Raw genomic sequence first — 22,201 nt, forward strand, 5'->3', positions numbered from 1 at the left:
TCCAGAAGTGTGAACACAGACGAGCAGTTAATAAAAGCGCGTCTGTGTTCATCATTGCATTTTTATTTTGCTTGTGTCCGGGATTGTTGTGCAGTCTCAGAAGGCACCCTCCTGTACTTTCAGTATCATCTTTATAGTGAAGGTAAGACGATCTCTTGCAGATCACTGACATTTCACAATGCACAGACGTAGTCAAGCTACTTAGTACCAACATGGAGTAATGTTGCTTATACATTGTGTACTTTAGTGGTGATACTTAGGCTAGCAGTATATATATATATATATATATATATATATATATATATATATATATATATATATATATATATATATATATATATATATATATATATATATATATATATATATATATATATATATATATATATATATATATATATATATTAGGGATGCACCGATACCGATACTAGTATCGGTATCGGTGCCGATACCAAGTATTTGCATGAGTACTTGTACTCGTGCAAATGCACCGATACTTAAACCGATACCTCCACTTCCTACTCATATGCTATCTTGTGGCGTTTTTTTCAAACTGCATGTTCCCATTTCGTTTTAAACTGGAGAGGAGACTAAACTAAAAATTGTTTACTACTGTTCTGCCAATACAAAATTGCTGTTATTTGTATTATTGTAGGAGAGATCACTGTACCTCGTTCAGACAAACCCCTGAAGAACTGGGCAGTTAATAAACAGATTTCCAGCTCTGGCTAAAATGGCCCAAAAATATCTTTCTGCCCCATGCAGTAGTGTGGAAAGTGAAAGACTGTTCTGCTTAGAGCCAAACCTCCATACAAATTTCGGATTGATGTTATATAACAGCCCTACAACCCAATTGCATCACCCCTTTAAATTTAATATTTTATTGTAATATTTTTTATTTATAAACATGTTCAGTGAACTTTTTTATTATTTCATAATGTTTTTTGAATTACAGTCCTTTATAATTATAAAGAAGGAATATTAAATAATTAGTCTGTATTGTGCTTGGTAAACGGTCACATGACATAAAAAAAAGTATCGGTAATTGGTATCGGCGAGTATTTGAAAACAAGTATCGGTACTTGTACTCAGTCATAAAAAAATGGTATCGGTGCAACCCTAATATATATATATATATATATATATATATATATATATATATATATATATATATATATATATATATATATATATATATATATATATACATATATATATATATATACACATATATATATATATATACACACACACACACACACACACATATATATATATAAAAAATTAGGGCTGCAACTAATGATTTTCATAATCGATTAATCGGACGATTATTTTTCGATTATTTTTTCGATCAACTAATCGGATAAAAAATAAATCTTTTTTTCCTATATTTAAAATAAAATCCACATATTGAGTGTCATAAATATAAACTTCAGACTAAAAAGTGTACAACTTTACATTAACACAACTGCAGGTCCATACTTAATTTTATAATTAAGGAAAACAAAACCACAAACTGTTTGAAAAGAGGTAGAACTAGTAAAAGTTAGACTACCACTTTTTAAAACATTGTTATTCACTCTTTCAGAAACTTTGCATTGAAATGCAAAAAATGTCAACATGTCCACATGATCCTGGCTGAGGCTGGCTCACTTTTTTGCAAGCTATTTTGCCTGCAGCAGAGAAGAGGTGCTCAGATGGTGTTGAGGTGTCTGAGATGCATAAGTACAGTTTTGCCAATATCACCAAGGTGGGCTATTTACCTTTGTTAGCTCTCCACCAATGCAAGGTGCTTCTTGAAGTAAGCCTGAACTTCATTCTGACATAAAAACATCATGAATATCTATATGCAATAGTAAACAACCAGCTATAAAAAGGTTAGGGGAAAAAATATCTAGTCCACTCTTAAAATAATATATACTTATAGGAGCTTGAATTTGGTACATATTCCAATTAATTAAAAATATAAAAAAAAAAAATCTAGAACTAAGTGTAAATAACAAGCTTGGCACTATATAATGCAAAGCATAGTCCCAAATCACCTGATTTAATATAAACAATCCAAATTATGACTACTGTTTTATTTCTGGGTTGCACATAAGACAGGAGTAGTTTTAAACTTATACTGTCCTGAAATAGTGAAAAGTAAAATGTCTGTAGATGCCATTTAGGCTAAAGGCATAACCATAAAACACAATACCATGTGCATAAGCTCATTGGAGTGAAGCAGTTGGTGCTGTGCACAGACCAACTAATGGATTATGAGATTCGTTGACAACTATTTTAATAATAGATTATTATCTATTATGCCGATTAGTTGTTGCAGTATATATATTTTCATGCACGTTTCAGGAAAAGCACTCCTCCAGATTTAAACAAACATGTATTGGTATTTAAAAAAAAAAAAAAAAAAAAAACTTTCTGCAATGATTTATTTTTAGGGAAAATTCTAATTTGAAATTAGGCAGTTTACACTAAGGCACCAAGCTTAATTGCACTGTGATGATTATTTGGAGAAAAAAGCAAGTTATAAAATATATTGCAGCAACTGGAAATAGCATTGCATATTAGCTGCAGAAAAATAAGGTGTTTTTAGAATGTCCCTTGAATAAATGTGTTTATTTTGCTCTTGGTCTAACATCACATAATTATAAAGGTAAAAATGTAGTAATAAAAAAGGCACATCGCTCATAAAAATGTCTAACACTCAGTAGTCACAGCTTTGCAGACTGGGAAAGGCTAGGGGACGGGGTAAAAGAAATCCCTGAGAGACAGTCATCAATCAATGCACTGCCACTTTGCACCGCTGCTCCATATCTGACTGTACTCTTCAAACAGTTCTGGCTGCACAGTGTTAAGGAAAACTTACACAATGCAGCCATAGTACAGAACTGTTTGAAGAAAAAAAAAAACCTTATTTGGTGCAGCACTGCAAAATTAATTCCCATGAAGGTGTATGCATGTGTCCTGTTCTTTCTGCAGAACTGCTGCATTTTCTGCAATGACATCTCAGATCACAGCATGTTCTGCCTTGGGGTACACATATACACATAAATACATACACACAATCCAAAATGAAAGGCACTAACCGGGTCTTGAAGTATAGAAACTTCTTTACTTCAAGACCCGGTGAGTGCCTTTCATTTTGGATTGTGCGTATTACTTTAAAGTGCAGCCCGGGCAGAAATATATTTGTGCTTACGTTACTGGGAGTGATATATATATATATATATATTTTTAAGGTCATCAGAAACCGAGCACTAAAACAAACATTTAGATGATTCCCTGTTAGGAATGTGAAAGAAACCGTCATCTCTCATAGCCCTCACGTAAGGCTACTTAGTTCCAACATGAACAGATGTTACTTACACATTGTGTACTTTAGTGTTGATACTTAGGCTAGTGGTGAGATATATATATATATATATATATATATATATATATATATATATATATATATATATATATATATATATATATATATATATATATATATATATATATATATATATATATATATATATATATACATATATATATACATACATATATATATATATATACATACATACATACATACATACATACACACACACACACACACATTTATTTTTATTTTTTTATTTTTTTATTATGCTGGGAGTGAGCTGCTGAGATGGCAATGCACATGTGTCTCTTGCTATTGGCTCAAGAGATGCTTTCCGCTAAGTTCCAGAATGCACTGGTGCTCTGGAGCTGACTGTGGGCGCGTTCGGGCAGCGCTCCAAGCGAACTGGGACTCGCTTGGAGCGTTTTTCTCACACTTGCAAGTGAGATGGCTGGCGTTTTTTGAGTGCTCTGATGACGTAAGTCCCAGCGCTTCCAGTGTGCTGGAAAAGCTGGGATTTTTCAGAGCAAGCTCAGACGCTTGGCAACATGGCAGCCTCCACACACATGTTGCTGTGGAGGCTGCCATGTTTTTTTATAAGCAGCAGAGGAGGCGGATAAATCTGACAGCAGCATTTAGTACAGTTTGCCCTGTACTAAATGCTGCTGTCAGACATCCGATGTTATGCCGAGAATGATTTCCTCAGTCTCTTGGCAAACATCGCAACTCTGACCCACCTCTATTCAGTGCAGGATAAGCTACAGGGGCTGAGCTGAGAGCAGCTGAATGGAAGTGGGTCAGAGTTCCGATGTTTACGAAGAGACTGGGGAAATCATTATCAACATAACACTGGTGTTGTGTAACAGCTACAAGGGAGCTTAGTAAAAACGTTCGCATGCGCAGTCCATTATTGTGCAGCAGATCCCTTTGCGCATGCAAACGTTTTTTCTAAGCTCCCTTGCTTGTGACGTCACCTAGCGCCACGTCATCGCTGGGAGTGAAGCACCCCTACTAGCTTCTGAGCGCTGCCCGAACGCAGCCTGTGTTTAATCCTGTTGCAGGGTTTAAACACAAACAATATTGAATAATAATAATAATAATAATCTTCTAACATACTATAGCATTTTATGCCCCTTTAAAATTTTAGTTTGTAGAAAAACAAATGTTGCTAATACATAGATGCCCATTTACCAAACACCACACATGTCATGAGTAACTATCCACCAATACAACTGTGCTTATAAGCCAGGAGGAAATGATATACACATACATACACCATAAATGTACATACAAAAGGAATAATAATATATTTAAACAACAAGGTTGCCATTCATTTCTAAAGTTTAGTCAGTCAGAATGTCCACAAATATCCAGGGCCATGACTATGTTTTTTTAGACTAAGCATAATGAATAATGCATGAGTTTAAGTTTTAAAAATGTTACAGGACGGTTTTCCATACTTATATTTATTTGAAAAATGTGTAAACAAATAAAATAAAAAAATAAAAAACCACAAATTTTAGTTTCAAAACGTGATAATGTTATTTCTACAAATTTGCGTTTAGTCCAAAGTATTTTACTTATGAACCAATACGGATATAATAAAAGGAATTGTTTCCTTGTTCTACTGAGACAATTTTATTTAAACCCTATAAATATGTGAGTGACTTTATTATGAAACAAAAAACATAACATTTCCTCCCTCTGGGATGTCACTTAAGCTCAACCCACGCCCGCAGGTTACCATCACTAAGGGCAAAACCATTGCTCTACAGGACCTACCCAAAACAAAAAGTATTCACAAACAATAACACTAGAGAAAAACATTACGCCTTACCTACCTTCTCTTGAGCACGGGCACTAAGACAGGAACCCGACGAGTTCCCTAGGTGAGAACCCGGAAAATCAGGTAGTGTTTATACCTTCACTATAACTCTCATCCAAAAGTCAAACAAGTTACTGTCCAACAAAGCGAATACTTAAACGTGCTGAACCTGCGTGTTGACATCACGGCAATTCAAATACAAGTTCCCAAACGTCATTATACTGTCGGCCATGATTGTTATGGGCAAAAGAGGTAGTGAGACGTTCTGAGATCTACGTAATTGTTTTGGTTTTTGCATTACCAAATAGTTAAGCAATTTTTAGGGATTTGTGGTGTCGTTTTCATAACTGCCGTAATTTGCGAAACATGATTGGGCAAACTAAGAAAGGCAATGAAAAGAATATCTATTTTTTGTGTGGAAAGCATATGAAACGCAAACGTTTAGCATATCTGGCTGTTAGACGTGTTTGTATAAATCAAATAATAGCTAAAAGGGACATTTAAACAATAAATGGGATATAGAATGAAGCAAACAAAGAAAAGATTAGTAGAGCACAATTAGCAGAGGAGATTAGGGACACTTTTCTCCTCTGCTAATTGTGCTCTACTGCTCTCCCCTCACATATTTATATGTAGTTTATGAATAAAATATTTCTAGATTGTAAATTCCCACAGGAATAGGGCCCTCAATTCCTCCTGCGTTTGATAAATGTTGTCTTGTCTCTGTCTTAAAGGGACAGTCAACACTTACTTTAACATGTTTTTATAATGAAAATAACAAAACGGAGGTCCGCCTACACTATACCCCTCCTGCCTTGCCGCCTTGCTTCTGTCCTAATCAGCGGCGCTAACTACTCTAATACCCGGTAAATATGGATGCCAGTGTCATGAGATGCAGGACATATGCAGGACACAGCAATGATGGTACAACTCTATTTTATTACAGAGCATAGCAATACACATCCAGACAGGTTGATTGTACTAAACTAACTGCGACACAGACACCGGACCTAAGCCCCGCCCACATGCTAGTGACATCACATCCTGCTATCATCACATCTTCCCCTTTTTCAAAGGCAAAGCATACATTCGCATATATTAAATAACAAGGTACACCAACAGGGTATACAACAACATTTTGTTTTAGAACATTATAAAAACAGATAGATTAGAAAACATGAACAAATAAATTACATCCTGACTTGGACATCGGGGTAGACTACCCTAGTCCACAGTGACCATGGGATTATTCTGCCCATACTTCCGGTCACTGTTCTAGCTAAAGTCAGTCCCTGTATCGGGCCGGAAGCCTCACCACTCTTCCGCTTGATGTAACTTTGCATGAACTGTCCTCTGATACAGAAGATGGTGAACAAGAGTCTGCTGGAGGCAAAGATATATCCCCGCTATGATCTTGCTGAGGGGAAGGCACCTCCCTTAGAACAGGGGATCCCACCGGCGGTGGTACTGAGGTATCCGGTTCCAGACTCTCAGGTACAGGCTGAAGATGTCTTCGGTTACGGCGTGTAACCGTCCCTCCCTCTGTAAGGACTGTGTAAGACCTTGGTTCTGGAGAGCGGCCCACTACCGTAGCAGGCGTCTTCCATTTCTTCTCATCATCCAGTTTAATTCTGACACTTTGGCCCGCTTTCAGTTCCTGTAAAGGCCTGACAGAATGTCTCCTGTCGTAGAAGAAACGATAACCCTTTTTGGCCTCTTCATCCCTCCTAAGGACTTCGTCCCGAGGAACAGGGCCAGGCGGCTTGAAGACACCCACTGAGGGTAAAGTAGTGCGAATCTGGCGTCCTAGCATCAGCTGTGCCGGGCTAAACCCGGTGGCTTGAATGGGCGTCGCCCTGTATGACAAGAGGGCTAGGTACGGTTCAGATTGCTTTAGAATGAATTTTGTTGTTTGAACTGCCCTTTCAGCCATTCCGTTGGCCTGCGGATAATGTGGACTTGACGTGGAATGTACAAAATCATATTCCCTGCTGAAAGCACTGAACTCTGTAGAAGCGAACTGCATGCCATTATCACTCACTAGCTCCATTGGAATGCCCCAGCGGGCGAACAAGCTCTTCAGGCGAATGATAACGGCCTGACTTGTGATATCATTCAGGGGTGCTATTTCCAAATACCTGGAATAGTAGTCGATAACAACAAGAAACTTTTTCCCGTGCAGTTCGCACAAATCAGCAGCTATTTTCTGCCACGGCCCCGCAGGCAGCGGAGTAGACATTAAGGGCTCCCTTCTCTGAGTAGGCCGGCGTTCCCGGCAAAAGGCACATTTAGACACATGATTTGCAATGTCGGAGCTGATCCCAGGCCACCACACAGCTGTAGCTGGTCTTTCTCTGCACTTTGTGATGCCTAAGTGCCCATCGTGTATCCTGTTCAACATCTCCTTCCTCATGCTGACAGGAATTACAATACGGTCTTGGAACAGCACCAACCCCTCCAGCTCCGTGAGCTGCGACCTCTCTGGCTGGTAAGCATTTAAAGACATCCAGGCTGCCCGGCTCTCGGGCCAGCCATCTCTTATGTACCTTATAACTTCTTGCAGATCTGTGTCCAAATATGTCTCTTTCTTTATCTCTTCCAGTTTCCTTGAAGAAATGGACTTAGAGGCCAGAACTGAATCAACATACACTTTTACATCCGACTCTGTGGAGGATTCTTCAGCAGCAGCCAGCGGGAGCCTGGACAGTGTATCCGCCACAACCAGCTGCTTCCCCGGCACATGCACTGCCTGAACATTGAACCTGAGCAGTCTCATTAAAAGTCTCTGGCATCTCAAGGGTGTTTTGTCGATGTCATAAGAATTGATAAGAGGGACTAGCGGTTTGTGGTCAGTTTCCAGACTAAATTTCTCCAAACCCACTAGATAACGCTGAAAGCGCTCACAGGCCCAAACTGCAGCCAGGCACTCTTTCTCAATTTGAGCGTATTTTGACTCCGCAGCCGTCAGTGTGCGGGAACAGTAGGCGATGGGCTGTAGTTTGTTGTCATTCAGCTGCAGAAGTGCAGCCCCCAACCCATAACTGCTTGCATCAGCACTAACCACAGTCTTTTTTGAAGGGTCGTAGAACCCCAGCACTGGGGCAGACCCCAGCAGGGACTTAGCATGCAGGAACGCTTTTTCTTGTGAGGGTCCCCAAACCCAGGCAACATCTTTCTTAAGCAACTCTGTGATAGGGTGCAAAACTGTAGATAAATCTGGAAGAAACTTGCCCACGTAATTTACAAGGCCCAATATCTGTCTCAGCTCATGTACATCAGAAGGGCTTTTCATCTGTTCGATAGCCCGAATTTTCTCGGGGTCCGGCTTGATGCCATCCCCGTTGATGATATGCCCAAAGTAGCATAATTCAGTTTTCCTAAAATGACATTTTTCTTTATTCAGCTTCAGCCCAGACTCTTTGATAGCCTGCAGCACACAACTCAAACGCTGATCATGCTCTTCCACTGTAGACCCATACACTAGAATGTCGTCCATGACGACTGCTGTGCCCACGTGGCCACTCAGGAGAGAACTCATTTCCCTCTGAAAGATCTCAGGAGCGGAGGATATCCCAAAGGGAAGTCTGCAGAAGCAGAACCGACCTACCGGAGTGATGAAGGTAGTCAGTTTGCGGCACTTTGGATCCAGGGGGATCTGCCAAAAGCCGCTAGAAGCGTCCAATGTGGAAAAGAACTTCGCCCCAGCCAACTTCGGGGCTATATCTTCCAATGTCGGCAGCACAAATCTCTCCCTCTTCACTGCCTCATTCAACCTTTTCAGGTCCACACAGATGCGCACCTTTCCGTTTTTCTTTGCAACTGGTACAATGGGGGCACACCAATCAGTTGCTTCAACAACCTCTTCAATAACCCCCATAGACTTCATGCGCATGAGCTCTTTCTCCACTTGAGGCATGAGCGGGAACGGAATTCTACGAGGAGTAGAAATACTTTACGGGACTGCGTCACTTTTAAGTGCTATACGGACAGGTTTGCAGCTCAGTAGGCCCAACTCGCCAAACATATCTTCAGAGATCTCATTCACTCTGGCCACGAGGCCCAAGTCACAGGCTGCTTTTCTGCTCAATAAACTGTTAACACACTGACCTCGGATCACATGCACCCACATGGTGAACTTCCTTTGTTTGTACTCACAGCTGGCAAGAAATTTCCCCACACAATCAATGCGGCCACCCGGACTATGAACATTTGTAGTAACCTTCGCCAGCTGGGGCTGTCGAGGCAGTTTCATAAATTCAGCAAAAGACATTACAGTGATATCTGCTCCTGTGTCAATCTTAAAATCAACTTTGGCTCCCATTACAGTAAAAGTAACTTTCCAATCTTCCTCTGAGCTTGTCCGTTCCACAACAGACCCCACAAAAGACACTTCCTGACCCTCCTGGTCACTGTCCACCTGCATCTCCTTAATGTATTCAGTTTTACACACCACTTCAAAATGGCCTATTCTGTTACATTTTCTGCATCTTTTATCTCTGGCCGGGCATATAGCACTCTGATCATGAGCCCGGTAGCACCGTGTGCATCGGCCATGTTGCGCCCATCCACTTCTAGGCCTTTCCAATACTTTAGATCTACCGCTCACACTGTGCCTTTCACTAGTAATATTCCTAGACTGTTGCACTTCATCCACAATACTCTCAGACCTCAGATCAGCACTTTGCTTTTTCACCAGTTCACTCTGGCGGGCCATCCTAATAGCCCCGTCTAACGTTAAATCAGGCTCTAACTGCAGCTTCAGGGAGACTTCAGCATCTGCAATTCCAATAACTATTCTGTCTCTGATTTGCTCTTCTTTAGCAACACCAAACTCACAGAATTCAGCTAATTCATACAGGCTGCGCACAAATGACTCCACAGATTCTCCCACACGCTGATTACGTTTGTGAAAACAAGCTCTCTCATGAATCACATTTCTTTTGGGCACAAAGTGGGCACTGAGTTTATCCATAACTATATCAAAGTTAACTTCGTCCCCTTCTTGGAAAGTAAAAGCATTGAACACTGGCTCTACATCTTTCCCCATAGAATATAAAAGAGAATTAACTTGTACTTCACCACTCTCCTTGTTCAGTTTGGATGCAATCCTGAAGCGCTGAAACCGCTGACGCCATGTGGGCCAAGCTGCAGGCTGAGAAAAGTCAAAAGGCTCAGGTGGGGTAAACTTTGACATCGTCATCATCAGAAACAGAAGCGTAGTCCAGAACTTCTGACACCATGTCATGAGATGCAGGACATATGCAGGACACAGCAATGATGGTACAACTCTATTTTATTACAGAGCATAGCAATACACATCCAGACAGGTTGATTGTACTAAACTAACTGCGACACAGACACCGGACCTAAGCCCCGCCCACATGCTAGTGACATCACATCCTGCTATCATCACAGCCAGACTCCCCCCACCATTACGTAGCTGCCTTCTTCTTCAACTGATAAGCAAATCAGAATCCAGTCCTCGGACAGAAATTGCACGCATGCAATTTCTGTCCGAGGACTGGATTCTGATTTGCTTATTATATCTACACATGCACATACATAAACACAGATTCACACACACTCATACACACACATCACGCATCACTTCTTACATATACATTAGCAACCCACTGAACCTGCTTACTTTTATGTTATGCCCAGAGCCCTGACTGCTGCTTACACTGATGATAAGCACATTACCCAGATTATAAATAAATATACACTGATAATAAATACATTGCCCAGATTATGGGTACATATACACTGATAATAAGTACATTGCCCAGATTATGGGTACATATACACTGATAATAAGTACATTGCATAGATTATGAGTACATATACACTGATAATAAGCACATTGCACAGATTATGAGTACATATACACTGATAATAAGAACATTGCTCAGATTATGAGTACATATACACTGATAATAAGCACATTGCACAGATTATGAGTACATATACACTGATAATAAATACATTGCCCAGATTATGAGTACATATACACTGGTAATAAGCACATTGCACAGATTATGAGTACATATACACTGATAATAAGCACAATGCACAGATTATGAGTACATATACACTAGTAATAAGCACATTGCACGGATTATGAGTACATACACACTGATAATAATCACATTGCACAGATTATGAGTACATATACACTGATAATAAGCACATTGCACAGATTATGAGTACATATACACTGATAATAAGCACATTGCACAGATTATGAGTACATATACACTGGTAATAAGCACATTGCACAGATTATGAGTACATATACACTGATAATAAGAACATTGCACAGATTATGAGTACATATACACTGGTAATAAAAACATTGCCCAGATTATGAGTACACATACACTGATAATAAGCACATTGCACATATTATGAGTACATATACATTGATAATAAGCACATTGCACAGATTATGAGTACATATACACTGATAATAAGCACATTGCACAGATTATGAGTACATATACACTGATAATAAGAACATTGCACAGATTATGAGTACATATACACTGATAATAAGCACATTGCACATATTATGAGTACATATACACTGATAATAAGCACATTGCACAGATTATGAGTACATATACACTAATAATAAGCACATTGCACAGATTATGAGTACATATACACTGATAATAAGAACATTGCACAGATTATGAGTACATATACACTGGTAATAAGAACATTGCCCAGATTATGAGTACATATACACTGATAATAAGCACATTGCACATATTATGAGTACATATACACTGATAATAAGCACATTGCACAGATTATGAGTACATATACACTGATAATAAGAACATTGCACAGATTATGAGTACATATACACTGGTAATAAGAACATTGCCCAGATTATGAGTACATATACACTGATAATAAGCACATTGCACAGATTATGAGTACATATACCCTGATAATAAGCACATTGCACAGATTATGAGTACATATACACTGATAATAAGCACATTGCACATATTATGAGTACATATACACTGATAATAAGCACATTGCACAGATTATGAGTACATATACACTGATAATAAGCACATTGCACAGATTATGAGTACATATACACTGATAATAAGAACATTGCACAGATTATGAGTACATATACACTGGTAATAAGAACATTGCCCAGATTATGAGTACATATACACTGATAATAAGCACATTGCACATATTATGAGTACATATACACTGATAATAAGCACATTGCACAGATTATGAGAATATATACACTGATAATAAGAACATTGCACAGATTATGAGTACATATACACTGGTAATAAGAACATTGCCCAGATTATGAGTACATATACACTGATAATAAGCACATTGCACAGATTATGAGTACATATACCCTGATAATAAGCACATTGCACAGATTATGAGTACATATACACTGATAATAAGTACATTGCACATATTATGAGTACATATACACTGATAATAAACACATTGCCCAGATTATAAATAAATATACACTGATAATACATACATTGTTCAGATTATGAGTATATATACACTGATAATACATACATTGCCCAGATTATGAGTACATATACCCCGATAATAAGCACATTGCCCAGATTATGAGTACATATACACTGATAATAAGCACATTGCACATATTATGAGTACATATACACTGATAATAAGCACATTGCACAGATTATGAGTACATATACACTGATAATAAGCACATTGCACAGATTATGAGTACATATACACTGATAATAAGAACATTGCACAGATTATAAGTACATATACACTGGTAATAAGAACATTGCCCAGATTATGAGTACATATACACTGATAATAAGCACATTGCACATATTATGAGTACATATACACTGATAATAAGCACATTGCACAGATTATGAGTACATATACACTGGTAATAAGAACATTGCCCAGATTATGAGTACATATACACTGATAATAAGCACATTGCACAGATTATGAGTACATATACCCTGATAATAAGCACATTGCACAGATTATGAGTACATATACACTGATAATAAGTACATTGCACATATTATGAGTACATATACACTGATAATAAACACATTGCCCAGATTATAAATAAATATACACTGATAATACGTACATTGCCCAGATTATGAGTATATATACACTGATAATACATACATTGCCCAGATTATGAGTACATATACACTGATAATAAGCACATTGCACAGATTATGAGTACATATACCCTGATAATAAACACATTGCCTGGAATCCACAGAAACTGCCTTGCAACCTTCCACAATGGCGGAAAACCTTATCTCTGACACCATGCAAGTCTCCCAAGCATTTCTAGAATCACTACCATCAAAACAAGACTTCAGTAACCTGATTACACAAGTCAAATCTTGCATTAAAGAGGACATTTCTGAGCTACGCTAGGAGATGCATGAAATTGGAGACTGAGTAGAATATCTGGAAGAAGAATCTGAATCACACCAGTCAGACATAGCGAATCTCTTTCAGAATATGCAAGCACAAAATAATGTAATCTTACAGCTCCAAGATAAACTGGAGGACATAGAAAACAGGAGCAGAAGGAAAAACATCAGAATCAGAGGGATTACAGAAGCGGTTACTACAGATATCCTCCGCTCCTACCTGCAAGACCTATTTAAACTTCTAAAGGGCCCGAATCATACATCACCAATAGCCATGGACAGATACCACAGAACCTTGAGGCTAAGGCCTAAAGATGGCCTTCCACCCTGTGATGTAATCATAAAATTCCAGGACTTTCAACAAAAAGAAGACATCATGAGACAAGCAAGAAATTCCTCCCCAATAAGTTTCCAAGGTTCACCCCTACCCATCTACACTGACCTCTCATTAAGAACGCTGCAACACCGAAGGCAATTTGCCCCTCTCACCACCCTGCTACAGAAAAACAACATTCCATATAGATGGAGATTCCTGTGCCATCTTTAACTAACATGGGAAGGACAGAGAAAAACATACACAGACCCTGGGGACATCGAAAACTTCTGCAAGGAACTGAATCTCAACATCCCAGGTAACAGCCATCCATCCACCTCATCCACCACTCAAAAGGACAATCCAGCCCTACCCACACCTAGACCTCAAAGAACAACGTGGCAGACAGCTACCTCTAAAAAACCGAAAAAATCCCTAGACCTACATACTGAAAACGGGTAAGATCAAACCCTCTTCTGTTACTTATCTGATAATACTTGTATGCTTTCTCTCATGGCAATTTTTCTGGTTATTATCACTATTGTTATAATTTACTACAACAATGGCTGAATCTTATATATATATATATATATATATATATATATAAAATCAGCAGAATACAGGGCGCCATTAGCCCCCTCTATAAGCTAAAAAGCTACCAGTTTACTATATATTTCAAAATAATGTTACATTCTTTACACTGTTTAAAAAATGTTCTGTTTAAAAATGTTTTGCATAAAATTGTTTTGTACAACTTTTCCATACCTTACACAATGTTTCTGAGTAAAGTGATTGTAAAATGTCACAGTCTTTCACACATAGCACCTCTATAGGGTTCACCTCCACAAGTTCACGAAAATTACACCATGACCACAAAAAGTAATGATCAGAAATTCACCCTTATCTCCATTAACACCAAAGGTCTTAATTCCCCATTCAAAAGGTCTAAAACTTTCCATGACCTCTCTCACAGAGATGGTAGCATATTATTCCTTCAGGAGACTCATTTTAAGCAAGTAAATGAACCTAAATATTTTTCATCTAACTACCTCAATCATTTTCACAGCAGCAACCCTAAAAACAGATTAACGGAGTAAGCATTCTTTTTCATAAATCAACTCCCTTTGAACTTCTCCATAGCGAACAAGACAAGAAAGGCAGATATTTAGGTTTAAATATAAAGAAAAGAAATGTCTCTGGACCCACAGGTTAAAAGCAGTTGCAGACTTTATTTTCCAATAGTAGTTAAAACAGTTGGGGAATACACAATCCAGTGGTGTATGCAGGTTCGGTCTTACGCGTTTCGGCGATAGCTTACGCCTTAATAATTAACTACTATTGGAAAATAAAGTCTGCAACTGCTTTTAACCTGTGGGTCCAGAGACATTTCTTTTCTTTATTGTTACTTTTTTGCGAGCGAGGAGGAGCTGGCTATCTGGATCCCCAAGGTATTCTGAGTGACAGCCTATGAAAGCTTACCTACGAAGCACATCACAGCGTTACAGCGTTACAGCGTAATATATGGAAACCGGCTTTTCCCTGGAAGCAGCGTCCGCGATTTGTGGAGGTGTAGTGGAAATTCAAATTTCACCAATCGGTATCGGTAAGACCTCACGCTTGAGAGCGGTTGATTAGAGGCATCCGGTGTGAAGTGGTGAGTGCCCTGCTAATAGGGCTTTTATTGTTTAAACGCTACACTGAAGCTGCACTGTTTTTTGTATAAGGATCTGTTGCTGGGTTATTCGTCATATTTGCTGATCTCTACTAGAAGATATAGTGCCTTTTTCAGTCCGTTTTTTTGGCTGTATATGGAGCAAAGAATATGTGTTTTATGTGAGATATTTAGGTTTACATGGATTATTATATGGTAAACCAATAACTCTAATAATTAACATTTAAGCTCTAAACACAAATCAGTCAACATTCTTCCAACAGTTGACAAATTCCATCCTTACATACTCCAAAGGCCCTCTCATACTTGCAGGAGATTTCAACCTCCCACTTAACTCAGCAGTTTACAGCACAAACCCTAACCTAACTCTAACAAACAATACCACACACTCTGGAATAATTTATCCAGATTAACCCTTTAGAACACATGGAGACACCTACACCCCCACAAACTAGACTAGACATTCTTCTCCAACCCAAACAAATCTTACTCCAGGATTGACTTCATCATGGCAGACAATCTCTCATTACTAAACCTACGAGCCTCGTGCATCATACCCATTAGCTGGTCAATGGAATTTAGATTAAACACTGATATCAGACACCTTGAATAAAATTGACATAGAATGTGCACTTCAAGAATACTTCACTCTTAATAACACAGATCACACTACACCAACCATCACTTGGGAAGCCCACAAATGTGTTATAAGGGGAATCCTAATGAAACATAAAGCCATCAAAAACAAGCAAGAGAGACAAAAGCATATAGCACTGACACAAGAACTAGTCAAATTAGATTATTCCCACAAGAGACACCCTACAGATACAGAAATACAACATAAGCTAGATCAAGTAAGATCGCAACTCAACAACCTCCTTGACATAAAAGCTCAAAACACATCATTCTTCCTCCGCAAGAAATATCACATACAGGGTAACAAATCAGGCAGACTACTAGCTATGGCCTTAAAATTCAAATTTACCTAATCATATATCCACTCCCTGACAACCAATGACACCACTAAAACCACAAACTCCAAACTCATAGCTACTGAATTTTGTTAATATTACTCCAAACTATACAACCTATCCCGCTCAGGGCCTGACCACAAAGACCTATGCGAAAAATATCTCAGACACATAGACCTCCCCCAGGTACACACAGAACAGTTACATCTTCTAAGTCAAGACATAACACACCAGGAACTAGACTCTGCAATTAAATCCCTAAAAACAGGGAAGAGCCCAGATCCAGATGGTTTCAGCAATTTTTATTACAAACAATTTAAACCATTTCTCACTCCACACCTTCTTAAATTAATTTAACTACATAGACACAGAACAACCATTTCCACCAAACATGCTTGAAGCAAATATTACAGTGCTACCTAAACTGGGCAAACCGACTGATACACCTGCCAACTTCTGTCCTATATCCCTACTAAATGTTGACCTCAAATTATATTCAAAAATTCTTGCTAACCACCTCAACACCATTCTCCCCTACCTGATACATAATGATCAAATGGGTTTTGTACCACATAGAGAAGCCAAAGATAATATGGTCAAGGCGTTACACCTTTTACATCACATCTCCGAACACAAAACACCAACAATTTTCATCTCAACGGATGCCAAAAAAGCATTCGACCACTTAGACTGGACTTCCTTGACTTGCACCCTATATAAATTTGGCATCCCTAAAGAATTTATATCCAAAATTACAACCCTCTATACAACTCCCTCAGCCAAGATTAAAGAAAATCGGCTCTTATCAGAATCCTTCCCGAATCAGAAATGGTACAAGGCAGGGCTGCCCACTGTCACAGCTCCTGTTTGTCCTAACAATGAAAGTGCTCGCTACCATTCTCCGTGCATCTCCCTTAGTTGAGGGTATTAAAATCAAATCATCTGAGTACAAGTTAGCTTTATTTTCAGATGATATCCTATTGACCCTAACAGCCCCAACAAATTAACTCACAGCAGCACACTCTATCTTTACAACTTATGGCACGGTTTCCAACTTCTCCATCAATTTTGAAAAATCAGAATTACTCCCGGTCCATGTAACGAATAAGGACATCTCTACAATCTATAGCTTGATTTACTTTTAGAACCCGCTCACTTAAATACCTAGGAATACACCTCTCCTCTAATCTAGCTGACTTAGTCAAATTGAATTATGACACTCTCACCTCAAATTTATCTTCAAACACTGCACAATGGTCCCCCAAAATCTATTTCATGGCTGGGAAGGACAGCAGCGGCCAAAATGACCCTACTTCTAAAAATTCTATGCATATTGCAAACAGTTCCAATCCCTCTCCCAAACGCCTTACTCTATAAACTGCAATCCATAATTAATTCATACATTTGGAAATCTACCCCTCCTAGAATTGCTAAAACAACCATATATAGAGACCCCCTTCATGGTGGGCTGAGTATTCCCAATATTCATGAGTACCGAAATGCAGTCTTTCTTTCCAGAATAGTTAATTGGTGTACATATGATGAACACCATCATAAACAATGGGTCAGACTAGAGCACGAACTTGCGGATTATCCTCAACTGGGTGCCTCATGTTGGACTGACAATTGTAAGACTAGTCAAAACCCACCCTAATATCTCCACTATACCCATGCCACTCACACCTACTCTACAAAACAATGATTTCCAACCAGGCATTAATTTGAATCCATCAGGCTCCAAAGATATACACCTTCTTTTACCTACATATATTCTGGCAGAGGAAGGTAAGATATTACCAAAACAACATATTAAATATTTAAATGATGGATTCTACTCTACATGGTTTCGATACCACAAACTCAACCATTTCCTCCAATCCTCACACAAACACAACCTAACAAGACAAAGAACACCATGTGAGAAAATGTGTAGCTCCTCCTCTCCTCCACACCACATTATATCATTGACCTACAAACTACTAACACCACCAAATGATGGTGACTAACCGACCTTCATCAAATCCTGGGATTTAGAATTACCATTTTTAATCCCAGCAGCTGATTGCTGATCAATTTTCACTTCCACAAGTCAGCCCACTCAGCCAAACTCTTAAAGACTAACACCAAAATTCTTACTAGATGGTACCTAACACCACAAAGACTCAAACACATCTTCCCTAACTCTTCCAATCACTGCTGGAGACAATGTTCGAATGAAGGAACTCTGTTCCATATTTGGTGGACATGCCCTAAAATTCAACCCTTTTGGGAATCGATTATAACCTATATACAAGACACATTAAGTGCCCCGATCACCATGGACCCAATGACATTCCTTTTTCACAAATATCTAAAACGTGAATCTAGACTACACTTGAAACTCTTGCAAATATCAATTAACAGTGCACACCAACTAATGCCACTGATGTGGAAAAAAGAAACAGTTCCTACTCTGCAAATGTGGATACAAGAAACACAAACCAACCTCAAATTAGAAAGATATCACTATCTCATTTCAAATCAGTTAGACATGCACTCTGACATAATGTTCCTATGGGAAACACGACCCAACCAATAAATAGACAACAAAAACAACAAACAGGCGAGTTGCACACTAGTAAAGAATTTATAAATATACAGGTGCTTCCTAGAAAAAATAGATATGTGAACAGCATATAGAAGAAAGTAGAAACCTCACAATAAAGAGTTTCTAAAAGTCTAGGCAAAATCAGCACAACTGTCTAATAAAAAGCACACTAGAGATTCATTATGTCAAAAATAGAAAAAGGTTTAATAATAAACATACATTCAAACATACACATCACATTCATACAGGGGATCCCATAATAGCACGTGTGAAACACACCGGCCGAGAGTTAATCTGGTGCACCAGTAATCAAGGATTAAATGTCATTTAGAATAAATGTATATTATTTGTAATCCAATGAAGGGAAACCGTCCCCAAATAATCTCGAAGCCAGGCGAGTCAGATCTATACCCCTATTCATCAGAGTAATGCAGTATGTTAGAGCTTGTTTAGAGGGGAGCTGTATATCTCCGCGTCTTTTTCACAGGTATATGATGCCGACAAACTGGGTAAGTTATACATAACAGTTCATGTAGGTACCTGTCTTTTTTCACGCGGTCGCTCCTCCCTTACGAATTGCTCCCATAACGTTGCATCTTCTGGGGTAGATCAGATCAAGCGGGGGATCCGCTGGTAGACGCTGCAAAACACCGACAAGTCTTAATGCTCGTTTCACTCCTTTCCTTGAAGCAGCATGGAGCTTCTTCCGGGTGCTGACGTCACGTCAGTTACAGGGCCATTTTATTGGAAATCGGCCCCATGTGGTCTTGATGCAATTCGTTGAGAAATTTGTCAATCACAGCAACCCAAATGCCGGGCATACTAGATACTTTTTGCAACAAGTTATACACACAGTAATCGGAAAGTAACTTCTAGCAGTTGATCTGTATAAATACAATTTTAATGACACTCACATACCCATTCATTCTTATATTTTTAAAAAGACAGCAATCAATCTATAATTTTATTTATTTTTATAATATCCTATAAATTATGCTATATACATTTAAGGATGTGTAATTTATTCGTTTAAGAATTGATAAACATAATCACTTGTTATTTAGTTAGATTTTTCTAATAACATTTTAGAACCCATTTTTTAAAAAAAAGGGGGAGGAAAATGCGCAGACAGAAGCAGGAATTAACCTAAAAATGAGGCAAATTCTAATTTTTCGTTTAAGCCATTGGGAGATAACGTGTTTAATTTGTACATCCATCTTGTTTCTTTTTGTAACAAGATATTGTCAATGTCACCTCCACGCATACTCAATTTAACTGATTCTATTCCAATGAAACAGAGATCATCAATTTTGGACTCATGAAATTGGGCGAAATGTCTCGCTACTGGGCTATCAATATTGCAATCTTTTATGTCGTCCCTATGTTCTGTGATTCGAGAACGTAGTTCTCTAAAAGTTTTGCCAACATAAAAACTCTTGCAAGAACAATGAAGTGAATATATTACCCCTTTAGTGGAACAATTAATGAACAAATTAATTTTATATGTAATCCCTGTATTTGTACTGAATATCTTAGTCCTCTGCATGAACTGGCAACAAACACAGTGGCCACACGGTGAACTACCCACTATTTGTTGAGCGTTACGTTCTAGCCAATTATATGTTGGCACTTTATTGAACTCACTTCTAACAAGAAGATCTTTTAAATTGTTAGGCCTCCTCGCAGTCATTAGTGGGTAGTCTACCACATATTGGTGTAATGTATTGTCATTAGTTAGTAAGTGCCAATTTCTATTAAGGATATTTTTCACCTTACTCCAATGAGCGTTATATTTTGTTATAAACCTGATCTTATTATCCTCAGTCTTATCACTTTTATTTTTACCTTGGTATAAGAGGTCTTTTCTTTGGTGTTGGGATGCTCGATAGAGTGCTCTCTTTACACATCTTTTTGAATAGCCTCTCTCATGGAATCGAGCCGACATCTCCTTTGCTTGTTTTCTGAAAGTTTGATCCTCAGAGCAAATCCTGCGTAAACGCAGGAATTGCCCATAAGGAATACCTTTTTTCAAATTTTCTGGATGGTGACTCGATCCCAAGAGGAGGCTATTAGTTGCAGTAGATTTACAGAATACTTCTGTCTCTATTCTCCCATCTTTTTTGCTAATTTTTAAATCCAGAAAATTAATTGAATTCAAATCATAGTTACATGTGAGAAGAATATTACGGTCATTACAATTTAAGAAAGAAATGAATTTAAGCAACTCCTCTTCTGCGCCATCCCATAGAAGTAGGATATCATCCACATATCATATCCAGAGGGCTACATGTGCACCAACCACGTCTGCATATTCCCCAAAAACAATCTGGTTCTCCCATCCACCTAGGTGTAGACAGGCGTAGGTTGGGGCACATGTAGCCCCCATTGCTGTACCCTGTTTTTGTTTGTAGCACTTCCCATCAAAGATGAAAATGTTGTTTTCCAAAACAATTTTCAAAAGATCAATCACGAACTTAGTGTGTTTTTCGTAACCCAAACCTCGTGTGTTTAAAAATTCTTCACATGTTGTCAAGCCAATGGAATGGCGAATGGACGAATATAGGGACTCTACGTCTAAAGAGACTAAAAAAGTCTCTTTGGTTACATTGATCCCATCAAGTTTTTTAATTACATCTGTTGAATCCTGTACAAAGGTACGTAAATCGTTCACAAACGGCTGCAGAAATCTATCAATGTAATTACTGATTCCTTCAGTGGGACCCCCTATCCCTGAAATTATGGGACGTCCCGGTGGATTTTTGATAGATTTGTGTAGCTTTGGTATCCAGTAGAACACTGGTATTTTAGGTTTATGATTATACAGAAATCCAAATTCCTGGCTTGTTATTAAGTTGTTTCTTCGTGCATCATTTAACATAAAGAGTAGTTCATTATGGGACTTATAGAATTCTTCAAGGGATGATTTAGCATATTGTTTTTGGTCTAATAATTGCCTCATTGCCTCATTGCCTCTTTAATGTAGTAATCCTGATTAAGGATGACTACA

General features: G+C 38.4%; 1 protein-coding gene across 2 annotated transcripts in view; it reads right to left on the reverse strand.

Annotated features, from left to right (window-relative positions):
• The window catches only part of LOC128653324 (serine/threonine-protein kinase 38), a 347,496-nt gene extending 342,133 nt beyond the window's left edge, over window positions 1-5,363 (reverse strand). The window contains exon 1 of one of the 2 annotated variants that reach the window (XM_053706543.1): window positions 5,209-5,363. The gene's annotated coding sequence lies outside the window, so the exon portion shown is untranslated. Of the gene's footprint in view, window positions 1-5,204 lie in introns of both variants that reach the window. The other variant, XM_053706544.1, reaches the window with a different exon arrangement.
• Between the last annotated feature and the right edge of the window lie 16,838 nt (window positions 5,364-22,201).

Source organism: Bombina bombina, chromosome 3 (genome assembly GCF_027579735.1).
Source record: "Bombina bombina isolate aBomBom1 chromosome 3, aBomBom1.pri, whole genome shotgun sequence".
NCBI classification, from domain to species: domain Eukaryota; kingdom Metazoa; phylum Chordata; class Amphibia; order Anura; family Bombinatoridae; genus Bombina; species Bombina bombina.